Below are 18349 nucleotides of genomic sequence, written 5' to 3' on the forward strand. Positions count from 1 at the left end.
GATGGCTCACAACCATCTGTAATGGGGGATCCGATGCCCTCTTCTGGTATCTCTGAAGACAGCAACAGTATACTCATATACATAAAATAAATAGATGATTCTTGTTTGTTTGCTTGTTTGTTTGTTTGAGACAGGGTTTCTCTGTGTAGCCCTGGCTGTCCTGGAACTCACTCTGTAGACCAGGCTGGCCTCGAACTCAGAAATCCACTTGCCTCTGCCTCCCAAGTGCTGGGATCAAAGGTGTGTGTTACCACTGCCCAGCTAATAGTTCTTAAAAAACAAAACAAAACAAAAAGTGTTCTCTCTTCAGCCCTGACTTCTCTATCGTTTAGCTCATTGGTCAATGGTGCTTTGTGAAGGAAGCTAACACATGCTTACCATTTTAGCCTGTATCTCAAGGGAAGAAGAAAACTCATCTCCCACTGTCCAGACACCAAGGGGAAATACAATGAGTCATTAGCAGTAGAAACTCGGGCTGGAGCAGCTGGGAATGAGGGGTATTCCTCCTAGACAACTGCTACGTCTCTATAGGGATCGTCTTAGGCAGACTGAAGAACTGTTCTTATATGTAAATGGATGCTCTGCCTTCATGTACGTCTGTACACCACATAAGTGCCCATAGCAGCTAGAAGGTGTCAGATTCCTTGGAACTGGAGTTACAGACAGTTGTGAGCTGCCACGTGGGTTCACACGAACTCCGGTCCTCTGGAAAGGCGGCCATCTCTCCAGTTTCTAAAGGAGTTTCCTTTCTGAATGGTCTTTTTCTTTCCTACCTTTGAGAGGAAATATCTCATCACGGCTGCAGCTGGAAGCCATCTTTTTTGGCAGCAAAGGAAGCCAAGAAAGGACAAAATATCCTAGTGAGTAGAGTAGAAATGTTTCTCATCTGGACTCCCAACAATGTGAGATGACATGGGATTGATATTGTTTCAGATGACGTCCTCATCAAAGCCAAAAGCATCCTTATAGATTGAACCCACTGGAATACTTACTCCATCAGAATAGGCGGTTTGAAGCAAACAAGATGACAGATAGGCCACAAAAGAAAAGTTTGCAATTGTAACTGGCAGTGGGGAATTTGGCCACCTGTGTGCCTAATGGTGGGCTGGCCTTTCTGCCCCTTTGTGGTTGGATGCAGTGGGTGAAGAAGTGGTACATGGCTTGAAGATGCTGCAATCCCCAGAGTGCTTGCTCTCCTCTTTCATATGGCAACTGGCCCCCACCAGGCCAACTGCTAGAGTTATGGCAGTGGGGCCGCTGCTGCAGACACATACAGGGATGGGCATGTTTATTAAGTCGACTGTAGGGACTTGAGTATTGCTATCCACACAAAAACGGGGGAAATGAACCAAGGTGCCTTCCACCACTGACTGAAGGATCACACCATGAGATGCAGAAAGTACCCAATTCCTTCCACCTGCTTTATAGGGTTTTGTTTTTTTCCTTTAAAGTTTAAAACTGGAACTGGACTGAATTGGAGAAGATTCTTAAGATCGACCCCTAACTTTATCCCAAGCTTGCCTGGAGGCTATGATAGGCCTGTGCTGAAAGCCAAAGTATCCTAACTTGTGCTGTGTTTAGTCCAGATGCCTGACACCACTCTAGTGGACCTCACTTGGAAGCAGGGCTGCAGTTGCAACCAGTTAAAGTGAAGCCATCCCAGATGGTGGCAGACCCTTAATTCAGTGACTGGTGTTTAACAGAAAACAGACATAACCCAGCAGGAGAGGTGGTGTGCAGATTGGAATTGTGCTGTGATAGTTATGCAAGACTGAGGACTGCTGGAAACATCCAGAAGGCAGGAAGGAGCAAGAGAGCATTCTTCCCCGGAGTCTTCAAGGGAGCACCGCCCTGCTGATGCCTTTAAGGATCACAGCCTTCAGGCCTATGAGAGAACAGAGTCTGTTATGTTGAGCTGCCTACTCGTTGCTGCTTTGTGATGCTACAACACTAGCCCCAGATCTCCCGCAAACACCAGCTGATCTGGGAGGGTCACCCTATCCTGGGAAGCACTGGGTACCACCAACTGCTAACTACATGCAGCATCTCTTTACAGTGCCCCTTCCAACCTTTTCTTTGCCAAGAATGTGGAACAAGATGGTGACTTTATTAGTGTAATTTTTGTTAAATTTTGTTAGTCAGAGAGGCAAGCCATTTTCAGGGAGTAGGACATTCAGCAGACCAGTTTCAAACATTGTGGTCTTTTTTCTTTTTCTGAAAGAGACATTGACTAATTTTGTATTACTAATGACATAATCCTACTTACTTCAACAGTAAAAGTTGAAACTAGGGACTCCATCAGCAGATTTCATAAAGAGATTCATTGAGTTCAGGAATAGGAAGGAATCTGGACTCTTAATCCCAACCCTGGATTAGCCTAGAGCCCAGCTTCTCAAACCATAGGACTGTAGGCTGCAGCCACAGGATGAATGGTACTGAGGGAGGGAGGGCAACATTGTAAGGTTTCTGAAAGTGCAATGACCAAAACTTAATTCAAATTCTACTGTGCCATGAGTCCGAGGTACCTCCTACTGCAGGTGTGCCCGAAGCTTCAGCGCAGCTTTGGTTGTGACACACGATCATGCACTTGGCACTGTGCAGGTTGTCACACTACACTGAACCCCCAAACAATGCCTGAATTACCCAGGCTAAGACAAGGCCAGTTTATTTTCTAAACTAGTGTTTCTGCCGTACACACCAAGTTTTCTGCTCCTCTAGAAACATCATGGAAACACAACACAAAACATTTTTAAGATGCAATGTTTTCCTATTATCACTTCTCTGATTACAACTATTAAATTACTGTATCTTTAGATTGTATTGCACTGGAATGTTTGACTTTAAAAATTATTGCTTGAGTCTCTCCCTTGAGTCTCATGAGACAAATAATCAGTGAATTATGGCTTGGGATTAGTAAAAAGAAATTTCAACTATTTCTGAAATGGCCGTAGGCATATTTCTGCTCTTTTGTATTATGTTGCATGGATTAAACACATTAGTGATGAACTCTGAGTCACCAACAGTATATTTGTATCAAGAATAGAAATTACTACCCCCTTACCTTCCACCCCTCCACCCCTCACTTCACTCTCCCACACTCACTCCACCCCCCTAAATGGGCAAAAACATACCTTGGTGGTGGTGGTATTCTCTAGACACCTGAGGCAATCAGGGAGCTAACCCTGGAGTCATGAGAGCAAGTGAGCTGGCCCTGGCCCTGCCCCTGCCCCTCACCAGCTGCAGCACTTGAGAGAGCAGGCCTGAACCTTGCCTGGGCTGCACAGTAGGGCTACCCTGGTCAAAGCAGCACAGGAAAGCCAGTTCCCAAGGACAGACTGAGGGAGAGTTGGCCTTGCCAGGCAGGAGGGGGAGTGGATGCAGGGATGATGCCCTATCCCTCCACTGCAGAAGCCAGGAGAGCTGACCCTGAGGTCATGAGAGCAGGAGAGCTAACCCTGCCCTCTCACCGACTGCAGCACTGAGAAGAGTGGGCCCTGCACCTGGGCCACACAGTGGAGCTGGCTCAGATGGCAAAGGCTCGGTGAGCCAGCCCTGAGGGTGTGAGAGCAGGAGAGCTGGCCCAGCCCCTCACAGGCTGCAGCACTTGGGAGAGTGGGATCCGAACCTTGACTGGGAAGCACAGTGGAGCTGACTCTGGAGGTGTGGGTACAAGTGAGCTGGCTCCAAGGGTATGAGAGTAGTAGAGCTGACTCTGCCACTGCTGATGGTGGCACTGGCTTTAGATGGCCTAGCAGAAGCAGTAATGGAGGGCTCGCCCTGGTGGTGCAGATACAGGAACTGGCAGGGTGACAGCTCAACTACCACCCAGCCCCAGATCTAGGGCTCTGAGTTGGCCCACCCCAAAATCTATATCATCTGTGAATGGCTGGAATGTGTGAAAGGGCCAGTCCTGCTGTTTCAAAGCTGCAGGATCTCCATGACACAGGGCAACAACAGGACAACCTGGAGGAGGTTCCTATGAGGACCCAATATTGATGGTGTCATAGAAGCCAAAGATCTCGAACCGGACCAATGACTCATTGCAATGAACATTTGCAGATGAAGATGTGTGGACAGAGGGATATACTGTGGGACATATTACAGCTTCCATGATGAGATGTTCTCTCTCTCTCTCTGTCTCTCTCTGTCTCTGTCTCTGTCTCTGTCTCTCTGTCTCTGTCTCTGTCTCTCTCTCTCTGTCTCTCTCTCTCTCTCTCTCTCTCTCTCTCGTGTGTGTGTGTGTGTGTGTGTGTGTGTGTGTATTTTGGGAGGAGGTTGCAAGGGTAAAGGGTGGATATGAGGAGATGGGGAGATGAGCAGGACTGGAGTGTGTGATGTAAAACTCACAAAGAATCAATACAAAGTTTTATTTGGTTTTACAAAAAGGAACGAAAGCTGGGAATGGAATTCTCTACTTCATGCTCCCTGTGCCTTCTACCCTCTGTCTGTCTGTTGTCTGGATCTGAACCTGCCTATGTGCCTGTATCAGTTTCTATGGCGCGTGTGTGTGTGTTGTGTATGTTTGTATGAATATGTGTTTCCCATTAAAGGACTTTATATTTATTGAACAGCACAGAAAACATCTCATGGGGAAAAAATGAGATACTTTACCAAAAACTTAAACAGAGTTTTATAAGGGATTAAGTCACTGACCCCCAACTGACCCAGACAACAAATAGTATTACAAACATCATTGTTTACCATGCCACATGCAAATGTTGTGCTCAACATTAGGGTGAATATTCAGTTTATTAAGTTGCTTTCAACCTCTATTGTTGCCACTTTCTACAGATGGGTGTTAGAGCACAGGTGCATTGCAGATGGGTATTAGATAGAACACAGGTGCATTGCAGATGGGTGTTAGAGCACAGCTGCATTACAGATGAGTGTTAGAGCACAGCTGCATTACAGACGAGTGTTAGAGCACAGCTGCATTGCAGACGAGTGTTAGAGCACAGCTGCATTGCAGACGGGTGTTAGAGCACAGCTGCATTACAGATGGGTGTTAGAGCACAGCTGCATTACAGATGAGTGTTAGAGCACAGGTGCATTGCAGACGGGTGTTAGAGCACAGGTGCATTACAGATGGGTGTCAGAGCACAGGTGCATTACAGATGGGTGTCAGAGCACAGCTGCATTGCAGATGGGTGTCAGAGCACAGCTGCATTACAGATGGGTGTCAGAGCACAGCTGCATTACAGATGGGTGTCAGAGCACAGCTGCATTACAGACGGGTGTCAGAGCACAGCTGCATTGCAGACGGGTGTCAGAGCACAGCTGCATTGCAGACGGGTGTTAGAGCACAGGTGCATTACAGACGGGTGTTAGAGCACAGCTGCATTGCAGACGAGTGTTAGAGCACAGCTGCATTGCAGACGGGTGTTAGAGCACAGCTGCATTGCAGATGAGTGTTAGAGCACAGGTGCATTGCAGACGGGTGTTAGAGCACAGGTGCATTACAGATGAGTGTTAGAGCACAGCTGCATTGCAGACGGGTGTTAGAGCACAGCTGCATTACTCTGGGCCAGGGTGTGGAAGAGTGTGCAATGTAAGATTACAGCTATGCATTAGCTTAGGCTGCAAACGTTGATTAAATGGAAAATCCAAGGCGAGTTAGGTTGTTACATTGTTCTCTTAAAATCAAGTTAAACAGGGTGAGTGCACAGTAGGATAGCAGCCTCAAGTCTTACATGACTTCAAGGTATATTATTAACTGTGGCTGTGAGGTCCAGCAAAAGTTCTCCTCTTAAAATGTAAGGTTTTTTTTTTTATCACATTGCATCACCATATTACATATTTATGTGAACTGAGGTGGCGATTGAATCAAAACATTAATCAACACTGAAAACCGTGAAAGATGACATGTCCTACTCTGTCAAGTAGACAACTGACACCTAATCTTGTCATATATGTGCATGTACATGTTCATGTGTATGTACATGTGTGCAAGAGTGTGTGGAAGCCAAAGATTAACACTGAGTATCTTCCTTAATTACTCTCCACCTTCTCTATTGAGACAGGGTCTTTCATGGACTTGGGGTTCACCAGTGCAGCTAGATGGTCAACAAGCCCAGGACACTCTATGCTCCCCACAGCACTGGGATTACACCCGTGTATTCCACTACACCTGGTTTATACACGGGTGCTAGAGGTAAACTCGGGCCCTCAGGCTTGCCTTGGAAGCACTTTCCTGACTGAGCCTTCTCCAGACCCAATATCTAGTTCTTTATGTAAAAATATATACATTCATTTTATAGCATGTAAAATTGCTTTCATCTTTAATAAATTATATATGTACACATATGCTAAGGAAATTCTAAGATTTGTTGGTTTTTCTTTCTTTCTTTTTTTAAATTTTAGTTATATGTGTGTCTGTGGGGGAGGGAAGGTGCTTGTGAGCACAGTACCCACGGAGGTCAGAAGAGGTGGCCAGATCCATTGGAACTGGTGTAACAGTTGTGAGCCACCTGCTATGAGTGCTGGGATTGGAAATTGGATCCACTGAGCCAGGTCTGCCAAATAACTGTTTCAACATAAGTAAAAAGGTACCTTACAAAGGTAAGGTACAATTCATCTTGGCAGGTAAGGGCTTGCAGCAGACCTGTGAAGTCTCTAGTCATACTGTGTTCAAACGTCAGGAAGGAGAGGGAGAGATGGAAGCTGGTGCCAAGCTCATGTTCTCTTTTGTATTTGAAAACCTGGCACCAGAGGCCATGGAATGATGACGCCCACATTTAGGAGAGGGCTTCCCACTTCAGTTAGAAACTTCCCACCCAGTCTAGAAACTCTGTCACAGGTAAAGTTCTGAGGTCCATCTCCTAGATCATTTTAGATCCTGTCCAGTTTACAACCATAAACAGCACACCACATGGCAGGTTTATACTGAGATCTTCCGAGGTGATGAAAACCAGGAAGTAACTGAAGAGGCCTCCTTTTTGAGGCTCCTCCCCTCACAACTTTCTGGACGACATGGGGTGAACAGCTTTCCTGCACCACGGACTTCCTTTCTGCCTTTCCAAACTCGTAACACCATTCAAAAACTCTGAAACCGTGAGGCAAAATACACCCTTCCTCCTTTATGTCGGTCTTTCTGAGGTTTCTCGTCGTAGTGAAGAAACGCTGACTGATACAGGGAGTGATCAGGTCAGGAGTGCTCCATCTGTGCATGTGGGTGAGTGTCCTTAACAAAAGAAACCCAGAGAATGTGCTCTCTCACCATTGCAAGATGCAGCATTCGTGAACCAGGAAGAGGGCCCCCACCACACCCTGAACCTTCTGGTACTTTTATCTTGCACTTCTCAGTCCTCAAAATGGTGAGAATTGTATTTCTGTTGTTATTATTTATCCAGTCTAAGCTAGTTGGGCATCCCCTTGAGAAAGGGCAACAGCTACCCAGGGAAAGAATCAGCCTAATTTTCCTACCAAGACCTCATCTCTTAACTTCAGATGACAGTTCAGAACAAGTGAAGGACTGTGCGCGAATCACACCAGGCCACGGGACTGCATTCTTTCCATCCCAACACTGGGGAAGCAGAGGCAAATGCATCTTTGTGAATTTGAGGCCAGCTTGCTCTACATAGTTCCAGGCCAGCCAGGGCTATACAGTGAGGCTCTAAGAATCAAATGACACATGGGAGAGAATTGCACAGGAATTCTTCCCAGGGTGGTCTCCCTCACACCTGAGAAGGCACCTCAGTGCCCTCTGGCATTCCTGCCTGTGACTGTCCCCTACACACACCATGCTGGTGGGAGACGATGTGAGGTAGAAAGGCCATTACTCAGCCTCTTCCTCTCTCTCACTTGCTACACTCTCCTCACAGTAGAGAGAAGAAGAGATCACCAGATGTGAGGCTGCTGGGGAAAACTAAGAATTGACTTAGAAGCCACGGCTCCTCAAAGCACGCTGTCTAGTGCTCCCAATGCACATAGACAGGGCCTGTTCAGAGCAAGAGCACCACAAACACTTGCCTAACCCTGCTGACCCACAGCCAACCAAACATCACTGACTCCTCTAGCAACTTTCTGGCTATGAACGCTGGCCTTTTTCTTCAGGACCATCCTAAGGTCTCAAACACCCTGTTACTGTCTTTAACTTTCTCCTGTTGAGATGTCCCCAACGTCACCCTATAACCTCATGACATTGACAGTTGGGGATTCTGGTCTCTGACTGATGGGTATCAACTCCCAATTTGAGCAGCCAATAGTCTCTGCAGCTGTCCCTAGATTCACCAGTACGTAGTGATAAGCCTTAAAGTGAAGTGCCAGGGTCGTTGGTGTCTAGTATAAATAAAGAGCCTCAAGTTTGGAGATGAGAAAAGAACATGGTTCACACAGGAACTAATTGTGCAATGCGGTGGGAGACACCTTACGTGTACTTGTGACTGTCATATGTGCCTGGTCCATGCATAGGGAACGACTGGACTGCATTCTTATGTCCTCTTCTTCATTTCTGCCTCTGGAGAATTCTTGAATTGCCTGGGTATAAGAATACATTATTCCTATATGTGATCATTCATGAATTGACCTCACCACAGCAAGGTTTGAACAGTACAAAAAACTTTTTTTTTTTTGGTTTTTCGAGACAGGGTTTCTCTGTAGCCCTGGCTGTTCTGGAACTCACTTTGTAGACCAGGCTGGCCTCGAACTCAGAAATCTGCCTGCCTCTGCCTCCCAAGTGCTGGGATTAAAGGAGTGTGCCACCATGCCCGGCTACAAAAAAAACTTTTTATTCATTCATATTTAAAAAAATAATTTTTCTTTCAGTGGAAAGAAAACCCCTTAAAAATACTTTACATCTTATTGATTCAGTGAATACTGAACACATACCTTCTCTGGACCTCTTGCAGGAATACAACAGCTTTGTTGTCCTTCATATTCCAGAATATCAAACAGGACAATTTAACACAAGGGTCCCAGGAGGGTGGAGGGTTAGGAGCAGCTCTACAGACAAACGAGGAACTCAATAACCTAGCAAATGTGGGTGGGGGCTCAGAGACAGGGGTGTGGCTCAGTAACAAGATTGGTGAACACCAAACCTTGTTAACTCATGGCTGGGCACAAGAGGCCTTGTTTATCTAGCTTTCATGCAGCGTCCACACGGCAATTCACCACAGCTATGGAATTCTTTTTTATAATTCTTTTATGTATACAGGTGTTTTGCCTGCATGTATGACTGTACCATTGGACCCCATGGAACTAAAGTTACAGACAGTTGTTAGCTGCCGTGTAGGTGCTAGGAATCTAACCTGGGACCTTTGGAATGACAGCCAGTGATATTCTTAATCACGGAACCATCTTCCCGGTCCCCACAGTTATGGCATTCTTCCCAAGATTTAACAAGGCCGTGGCTCCATCTTTCCAGCTGAGTATCTCCCAGGTCTCTCCGTTTCTTCCAGGGAACTGGCCATTGCCTTGGCCTCTGGTGAAAATATCTGCACATCATACTTGAAAGGGGTGCTTCCCCCTCCTGGTTCTTTTTCCTGGTTCAGATTTAGCTGAGGGATGCATTCCAAGGAGCACAGCTCTCTAGAACTCCTGGAAGCAAGAATTGGTGGGAGCCAGAGAGACCGGGCAAGCTTGTTTCCTGAGGGGCCTGTTCACATCATCTCTCCAGTGTTCAAGAACACAGCAGCCTTCACAGCTGCATAAGGACAGGCATTCAGTCTCAGACAATGAGGAATTCACAGCGACCAGGCTTTCCTCCTCCGTGAACTGCAGTGCCTGCTTCAATGTACATTTGGCTAAAATTAGGATCATTTCTGTTGATTCTAGGTTTACCTAACTGAGTTCAGCTACATGAGGAAGTTTAAATTGGCTTGCAATCTGGAGACATATGGGAGACTGGAATGAGCTGGTGTGTCAGCAGACACAGGTCAGGAATCAGAGATTCATTCAAAAAGTCCAAGATTAAAGTCTAGTGTATATTAATATATGTAAAATCTGCCTGCCAAGCAACACATCCCAAGGACTACATGTAGGATATTTTGCATAGGATATATCTGGGATGTAGAGTATATGTTTATTTAAGAATCATGGGGATTATAAAACCATTTCTTATTTATGGAGTCTCTTTAAAAGATAGTTTTAAAATCTTGGATCCAAGAAAAGTATAAAGATCTGAAAGACACAGGAGAGAAGAGCTTCCTGCCAACAGTCACATGCGGGCTGGTGACTGTTTACTGTCTCATGCTTCTGTGTAGGATTGCAATACCCATGAGATGAGCCTGGCCATGCCAGGAAGGGAAGGAGGCTTCTGAGATTAAAGTGCTGGAGTACAGCATACAATCAGTTTTTATCCAGAAACACACACACACACACACACACACACACACACACACACACACTTCTTTTCTATGTATTTTATACATATTTGTTTATACAAAATATATTTATAAATATGTTAAAAAATCAGATGTCATCACAGACATCTGAATTTTCTGGTAAAGTCAGATAATACTGAAAAAATGAATGAGGCTTTCTATTTCTGGAATGGCAAAAAGGGGGGAGATGTAAAGCTCTGACAGTCAGCGAAAGGCTTGAGAACTGGTAAAGTGATCAAAATAATGTTTTCCAGAATTCTGAAAATGAACTAATAGCTTATAAAACTTTGAAGAGAATGGGCTGGAGAGATGGCTCAGTGGTTAAGAGCACTGACGGCTCTTCCAGAGGTCCTGAGTTCAATTCCCAGCAACTACATGGTGGCTCACAACCATCTATAATGGGATCTGATGCCCTTTTCTGGTGTGTCTGAAGAAAGCAACAGTGTATTCACATAAATAAAGGAAATAAATCTCTTTTAAAAAAGAAGAATTTGGAGAGAATGTATTCAAGCAAAACAGATGAAAGTTGGTGAAACTTTCTCTTACTCTCCTTTCTCTAATCCCCCAGTTCAGCCCTTCATGGCTGTGAAAACACCTAGTAGCAGGGGCTGGAGTGGCTAGCCCACACTTGGAGCATCCCACCACTCTCAGAGTGCCACTACTTGGTCTGTTTGACTTACTGAAAAAGCTGCACATGTAGGGATTGACTTCATCTCAGCAGTCTCACTCTGTGTGACCAGTCCTGGAGGCCGCAGGTGTAAACTGGCCTGACATCTAACAGACACATGTTCCTGGGTTGGAACCCAACACTGAAAAACAAAACAAGGTTGTACAAATGCATTCACTGGTAGGGTTATTTGGTCAAAACAACCAACAGCAACTGTTTAACAATCTTAACTCCTGGTGCTGATGTTATCAGTGGGAATCGAGGTCAGGCTGTTTTAAGACATAATCATAAAGGCTGAAGAGATGGCTCAGTGGTCAACAGCACTAGCTGTTCTTCCAGAATACCAGGTTCAATTCCCAGTACCAACATGGCAGCTAACAGCCATCTGAACTCCAGTTCCAGGGGACTGGTGCATTCTTCTGGCCCCCATGAGCGCCTGGCACAAATGCACATATATAAATGCAAGCAGAACATCCATACATATAAAATAAATAAACCTTTTAAAAAAATGTATAAATTAAAATGAAAACTCAGACAATGAGATACTCATTTAGACATGTTTTGAAAAACGGTGCTGCATTCTTGCGAATCGAGAGGACTGGCCCATGAAGACCGTGACCTCTCACCTGCGGCCATCTTGGAGACTCGGCTTAAGCACCAAAGTAAAACAGAGCTGTAGCTGCCTATTTGGTCACATTGATGTCTGTGTCACACAGGTAGGAATCAGGCCATCCAGATAGCCAGGCCAACATGAGAGGCCTACGTGGAGACGGCCAACAAGAATAACCCATTCCAGGAGTAGAAGGCAGCCTGATGACATCAGGTCTCCCTGTCTCACACTGAGCAAGGTCCACACCCCTATCCAGAAAAAGAATGACTGGTCACATAGCTTAAGTCACATATGCCCTGCTCGCCTATCTCTGTCATGTCTCATGGTTGACATATGACCTGGGCTCACATACCTCCTCAGAGGAAGTGTGATCAGTTACATAAGGTACTTATTAATTAAGTCTCCTTTGCATTGCAAGATCTCTTTCCTGGGGAAACATTATATATGCATATACACATAAACATACACACATATACTTTTTGGTTGTGAGCTAGCCTTTAAGGGCTGAGCCATCTCTCCAGCCCTAAATATATTTTTAATTAATTATTTTTTGTATGTAGGGGCTTTTTTTTTTTGGTCCCAGGCTCCCTGAATAACAACCTTGAGACTCAAATTACATATTACAAATACCTTGACCATAAGCTTTGGATGTTCCCCAACCATCTCATCAATTAATATTCCACTTATTCTGATCTAAGTTCTGCCATGTGACTGGTTACCTCTGCTTGTAGGGGCATTTTTGTCTGCATGTGTCTGTATTTCATGTGTATGCCTAGTGCCTGTGGAGGCTAGAAGATGTTGAATTCCTTGGGACTAGAGATACAGGCAATTGTTAGCCACCAATGTGGGAATTTGGAATGAACTCTAGGCTCTCTGCAAGAATAGTCAGTGCTCTTAACCCTTGAGCCATCTCCCCAGCCTCCCTATGGGGGGAGAGGGGATTAAAAGTAGACACTTTGTTCTGTCTTTGCAAGCTAGAGCTTTTTACCTCAGACCCCTGATGTGCCATTGACATTAATAAAGTCTCCTTGGAGGACATCTGACTCGGCGCCTTTCCTACTCAAGTCTTCTCTCTTCTTCATCTCTAAACCCTTGTATCTGGTGCTGAAACCTGGGAGAGAAGTGTTATTGAGAAGAATTGCCCCATGGGAGGCTCCCGTGCCTCCACCCTTACTGCTGCTCTCTCTGCCTAGGTCAGGCATTTGCCCTGACTTGAGTCGGCTCCCTTTCCTCTACCTGCTGAGTCTAGGGATGCTCATGTCCCCCACTCCTTTTCATCCATACAGGCTTGGATTCACCAGGTTTTATGAGTGCCAACCAATCTCACCTGCCTAAAATTTCTCCCCTGAGCTGCCCTCTCCAGAACCTCAGAATCCTTTATTCTAGGGAGAAATGAAACACCGTGCCCTTGAACTGTGAACCAAACAAACCTTTCTTTCCTAAGGAGAAGCGGTCGCAGAGCAGCAGCCAAGTGGCAGAGCACTGAGGGGACAGCTAGAGTTTCTGAGATCATAACTGGGAGGCAGAAGTAACAAAGACAAGGGAAACTGGGGGTCCTGCTTGCCGCAAGAGAGCTGCCATGCCTGAAATGCCTGTCACACGGGATCTTGCCTTCCTATGTCTAAGAGCTGTAACACTCTGCCACGGGCCTAACGGTATCAGCACCTACATCTGTATGATAGCTTCATACTGTAACTGCTGTCACCCATGCTGCTCAAAGTTGAGAAGCACAGACAATAACTGACACGGGAAGAAGGCCATTGCTGATGAAAGCCCAGCCTCTCCAACGTGAGCGTGCAAAGCTTTAAATATCAGCTTCTAAGGCAGAAGCAATAGGAGCTAGCTCTCAGGGTTTGGAGCTGTGAGCTTCTGGGTCTACAGATCCAACGCTAGCATCTTGCACTTAGCAACCCCAGTGTGCTGGCACTTGGAGAACTCCTTGCCTATCCCAGTAGAGCCAGAAGATCCTAGGCATCTGACTGCTAACACTGAAGGTTCTAGAAAGAGAAGAAAGAGAAAGGGGAGAAAAGATATTTGAAGAAATGACTGGAAAGTTTCCAAATCTGGTAACACACCGGAACCTGTACATCCAAGAAGCTAAACTCAGAGACTCTCACCTAGACACAGATGCAGACAGAACCAAACAAGTTTCAAACTGGGAAAGGTCTTCAAGGTGAAGGGAGCCTCAGTGAAATTGACAGATCATATCAGAGGCCATGAAGGCCTAAGGCCGGTTGACTGACATATTCAGAAATCAAAGAAAAAAGAAATCTGCCAACTAAGCAAGACTGTTCTTCAAGGAAGAAGAAATAGAGGCATTCGATGTACAAACAACTCAGCAACAACCACCCTATAAGAGATATTAAAGGTACCCCTCGGGCAGACACAAAAGGACTAGCTAGTGTACTAAACCCCAAAGAAGAAATAAAGACTCCAGTGTTCTAGTTCCATTTCTGTTGTTGTGCTAAACACGGGCCAAAAGCAACTTGGAGAGGAAAGGGTTTATTTGGTCACAGTCCACAATTGAGGAGAGTCGGGTAGAAAGTCAGACAGGAACTTGAAGCAGAAAACATGAAGGAAGATCGCTTGCTGGCTTGTCCACAGGCTCATATCTGGCTAGTTTTCTTATAGAGACCAGAGTTACCTGCCCAGAGATGGTGCCAACCACAGTTGGCTGAGTTTTTCTGCATTATTAACAATTAAGGCACTTGGTTGCCCCTCATACGTGTCCTCTCCCCAGTCTGATTCAGGTAATTCCTCAGTTGAGGATCTCCTCTGATGACTCTAGTCGACATCAGGTTGATAATTGAGGTGAAACCCAGGGCCTCGTGCATGCTAGCCAGGCCCTCTACCACTGTGCCAGACCCTCGATCCCAACTGTATTATTTTTAAGGTTGCTTTGGTTACCCTGTTCCCACTGTCCTTTCATGTGCATTTTAGAATACGCTTGTCTCCATCCACAAAGAGTTCTACTGGGAATTCTATAGGAGTAGGTTAAGTCCAGATCAACCCGGAGTAAAGCAAGAACTCCAGGGTTGAGATCATAGCACTGGTGTTGCTCCCTAACATTTTGTGACAAAACGTGGACACAGAGACATCTATGGAATCTTTAAATACAAATCTAATAACTTTAGTAGTTACGAGAACTAATGCGCGAAGGCCTTTGTGAATACCAGGCAAGTGCTTCACCACTGAGGGGTGGACACGCCCACTCCACACTCCTCCCTGTTCTTTCTTCCTCTTCCTTCCCTCCCTGCACACCCCCATTTCTGAAACAACACTTAAATGTAGGCTAGGTTGGTCTTGAACTTGTTGTCCCTCTGCCTCAGCCTCTTGACCTCAAAGGCATTAACTACCACATTTCTTTATGTATTATACTCAGTGGGTTTACAGGAATTGGAGAATATATTAATTACTTTTCTAATGGGTGCAACAAGATACCCTACTGAAGCAATTTAAAGGAGGAAAGCCTTTCTTGGCTCACAACTTCAGAGGCTCTGTTATGGTGAGGAAGTCAGTTCCGTCCAGTGATAGGAGTATGTGGCAGAAACTCAGTCACAAGGCAGCAGACAGGAAGAAGAGAACTTGGGTAGAAACCAGAGACCAATAGAACACTCACAGGCCTGAACCACTGATCTACTTCTGTCAGGTTCCACAGCCTCCAAAACAAAAACAAACACCACAAGCTGGGAACTGAGCACTCTGAGCCCTCGGGGAACATTCCAGATCCAAACCATAACATTCGGCCTCTGCCATCCAAAGGCACATGGCCGGCTGATAACACAAAAACTGCATGCACTCATTCCAGATTGAAGTTCACAGTCTCAAGAGTCACAACGCTCTTCAAGTGTCCAAAGTCTTTACTGGGACGCAAGGGAACCACTTAGCCCTAAGCACCACAAGGCCAAAGAAATAAGTTACAGACTTCCAATATACAACAAGGAAAGAGTAAGATAAAACAAAGCCACAACACAGGGTAAAGTGCTGAAACTCACAGTTCCATGCCTGCACCTAAAACACATAACACCTGGGCACCAGCACGCTTCGGCAGCTCCACTCCATATCCTTTTAACATTTGCAGCAAATGTAGCCTCTTTGTGGCCAGCTCCATTTAGAGCTTGCAGCTTTCTTTCCTCAGCATGCCTCTAGGATTTCCACCACCTGACCTTCTCCACTCTGACTCACATTTACAGCTTGGTGCATTACCCAGACCAAGACTCTTTGCAGGGAATCTGAGCCTGCTACACACTCCACTTACCTATGGCGGTGCAAAGCCTCCACAGCCCCAGAACTCTTATCCTCTGCCCATTTACAAAGTCAGCATCATAAAGATGATGCCAAGTCCAACGTGGAGCTACAGTCGGGCCCTCTTGGACCATGACTACAGCAGTCCTTCAGGGCCTACGCTCTCAGCTTTTTAAATTGAAGATATTTCGAATGCATCTACAAGCTTACATGTTGGAGTCTTCAATGGGAGGAGTCTTCCCCATAAGGCACTTTTTCTGTTGACTCAACACAAAATGCACAACTTTGCCATAACAATTACAGCTGCTTGTCCAAAACCTTAAATGAGTTTTGAACCTTTTTTTTCCACCAAATAGCAGATTTCTTACTGTCTTCCACTTTGCTTAAAAGAAACTGCATTTCTCATATCTGGCTAAAAGCAGCAGGTAGCCATACCCCCTGAGTTTGGAGGGGGCCGGGATAATATTGAGACAGTTTCACTGCTCATACTACATAGCCCTGGCTGGCCTGGTACTCACAGGGACCTGCTTGCCTGTGCTCCCTGAGTGCTTTGATTGAAGGAGTTTGATATACTGCTATTCTTAAGTAGTTAGCGTCTACAAAAGTAGGTTTTGGGGATTGGAGCAGTGGCTTAGGAGTTAAGAGGACTTGCTCTTGCAGAGGTCCTAGGTTTAATTCCCAGCACGCACATGGCTCACAACCATCTGTAACTCCAATTCCATATACCTCTGCTGACCTCCATGGACTCGCACATACATACAAAATACATACATTCACTCAGCACACACATGTAAAATAAGCAAGGCCTCCTTACACACTGGCCAGGCCTATACATTTTTTCCTATAGACTATTCCCTTTCTGCCTTTCTGCTACATTGAGACACAGCTGGGAGGGTGGGGGATGGGAGAGACGTGATGCTAACACCCTCACCAAGGGCCAAAAAAATAGGCTTTCAGCCAGTCTTAACTAGGGTTTCTATTGCTGTAAAGAGATACACTATGACCACAGCAACTCTTTTGGTGCTAGAGAGGTAGCTAAGAGTTCTACACCAGGATCAGTAAGCACCAGGAAGAGACAGCGAGACACTAGGCCTAGCTGGATCTTCTGAAACCTCAAAGCCCACGCCCAGTGACACACCTCCTCCAACAAGGCCACACTCCCAATAATGCTGCTCCTTACGAGTCATGGGGGCCATTTTCATTCAATTATGACAGCCACCAACTCTGAGCTGATAAAGTGCGCTGCCTCAGGCTTTATTGCAGCAAACAGATCAGTGAAGGGATATACATCTTAGACAGCAATTTAAAACATTATCCAACAATTTTATTATGTTTTATGTGTATGGGTGTTTTGTCTGCATGTTTATCTGTGTGTCTGCCATATGTGCACCCAGAGAAGCCATTGGGTACCTTGAAACTGGAGTCGTAGATGGTTGTGGGTCACCGTGTAGGTGAAAATCTGAACTGCTGGGCTTCTCTGTTGCCTTAGACTACAATTTTTAATGAACCAGTTCTTCTATGATTATGATTCAGTTCTTCTATTAATGGTCAAACTACTCACAGAATACTCTAAAACCAGGCAGACGGGTGCATCTTGACCTAGGGTGGATGCGCCATGGTGAAGGTTTGGCTGAGAGAATACGTTAGGAAACGATTCCCTCGGGAACCACAGTTAACCATAGGCAAGAAGAGGAGAAGACAGTAACTTTGAAGGAGCTGCAGTAACCCAGGTCAGAGGCACAAAGCCTAGTGCGGATGTGCAGGGCGTATCTAAGAAAGCGTCAAACCGACTGAAACCAAGCCAACAGATCTCACTGACACGCTTACTGCTTCAAAACACCTCACTGAAAAGTGACATGGTGACAAACTTCTATTTGACTTCAGAGCTCCTATACACTCTTCTTGGTCTTAAATAAACCACTGGGTGGGTCATTACTTTCGCTCCTTAAATTGAAAATGATCTTCAGAGAAGATAAAATGTATGTAGTAGTAGCAACACTCCTTTGCACAATTTTCTACCTAAGGGTTCTCTAACAGCTCCCCTGAAAGTGCCAGGTTTCCTCTGGAATTTTCTTGAGTAGCTTCCAGGGCATGACTGGTCATGTTCTTTAGCCACAGCTGGGGAGGAGAGCAGTCAACCCAGCAAGCAGCTACAGGCCACTGAGCAGAGGTTAACCCTCAGAGAGCCTCCTGCGCTCCCAGGGATCTAGTCCGGGATCCTTTCTTGTCACCTGAGAGTCAGAGCATGAGCACTTTACCTTTGACTTGGTAGGCTCCAATTACAAAATCATCTTGGCTCGTATTTCCAGCAAGATTCTGCTAAGTAGTCTCTAGAATGATGAACTCTGTATATCAGAAGGGTGCTATTATTTTCCCTTAAAAAAAAATACAAGTGTCATGGTATATTTAGAATCTTGTCTATATTTGGAAAGTATTGTTGTATGTTGTGCTCAAGACATCCTGAAACACACATTTGTGTTTTTATTTTTAAGATTTATTCATGTATGT

This window comes from Mus musculus, chromosome 2 (genome assembly GCF_000001635.26).
Source record: "Mus musculus strain C57BL/6J chromosome 2, GRCm38.p6 C57BL/6J".
Taxonomy (NCBI): Eukaryota; Metazoa; Chordata; class Mammalia; order Rodentia; family Muridae; genus Mus; species Mus musculus.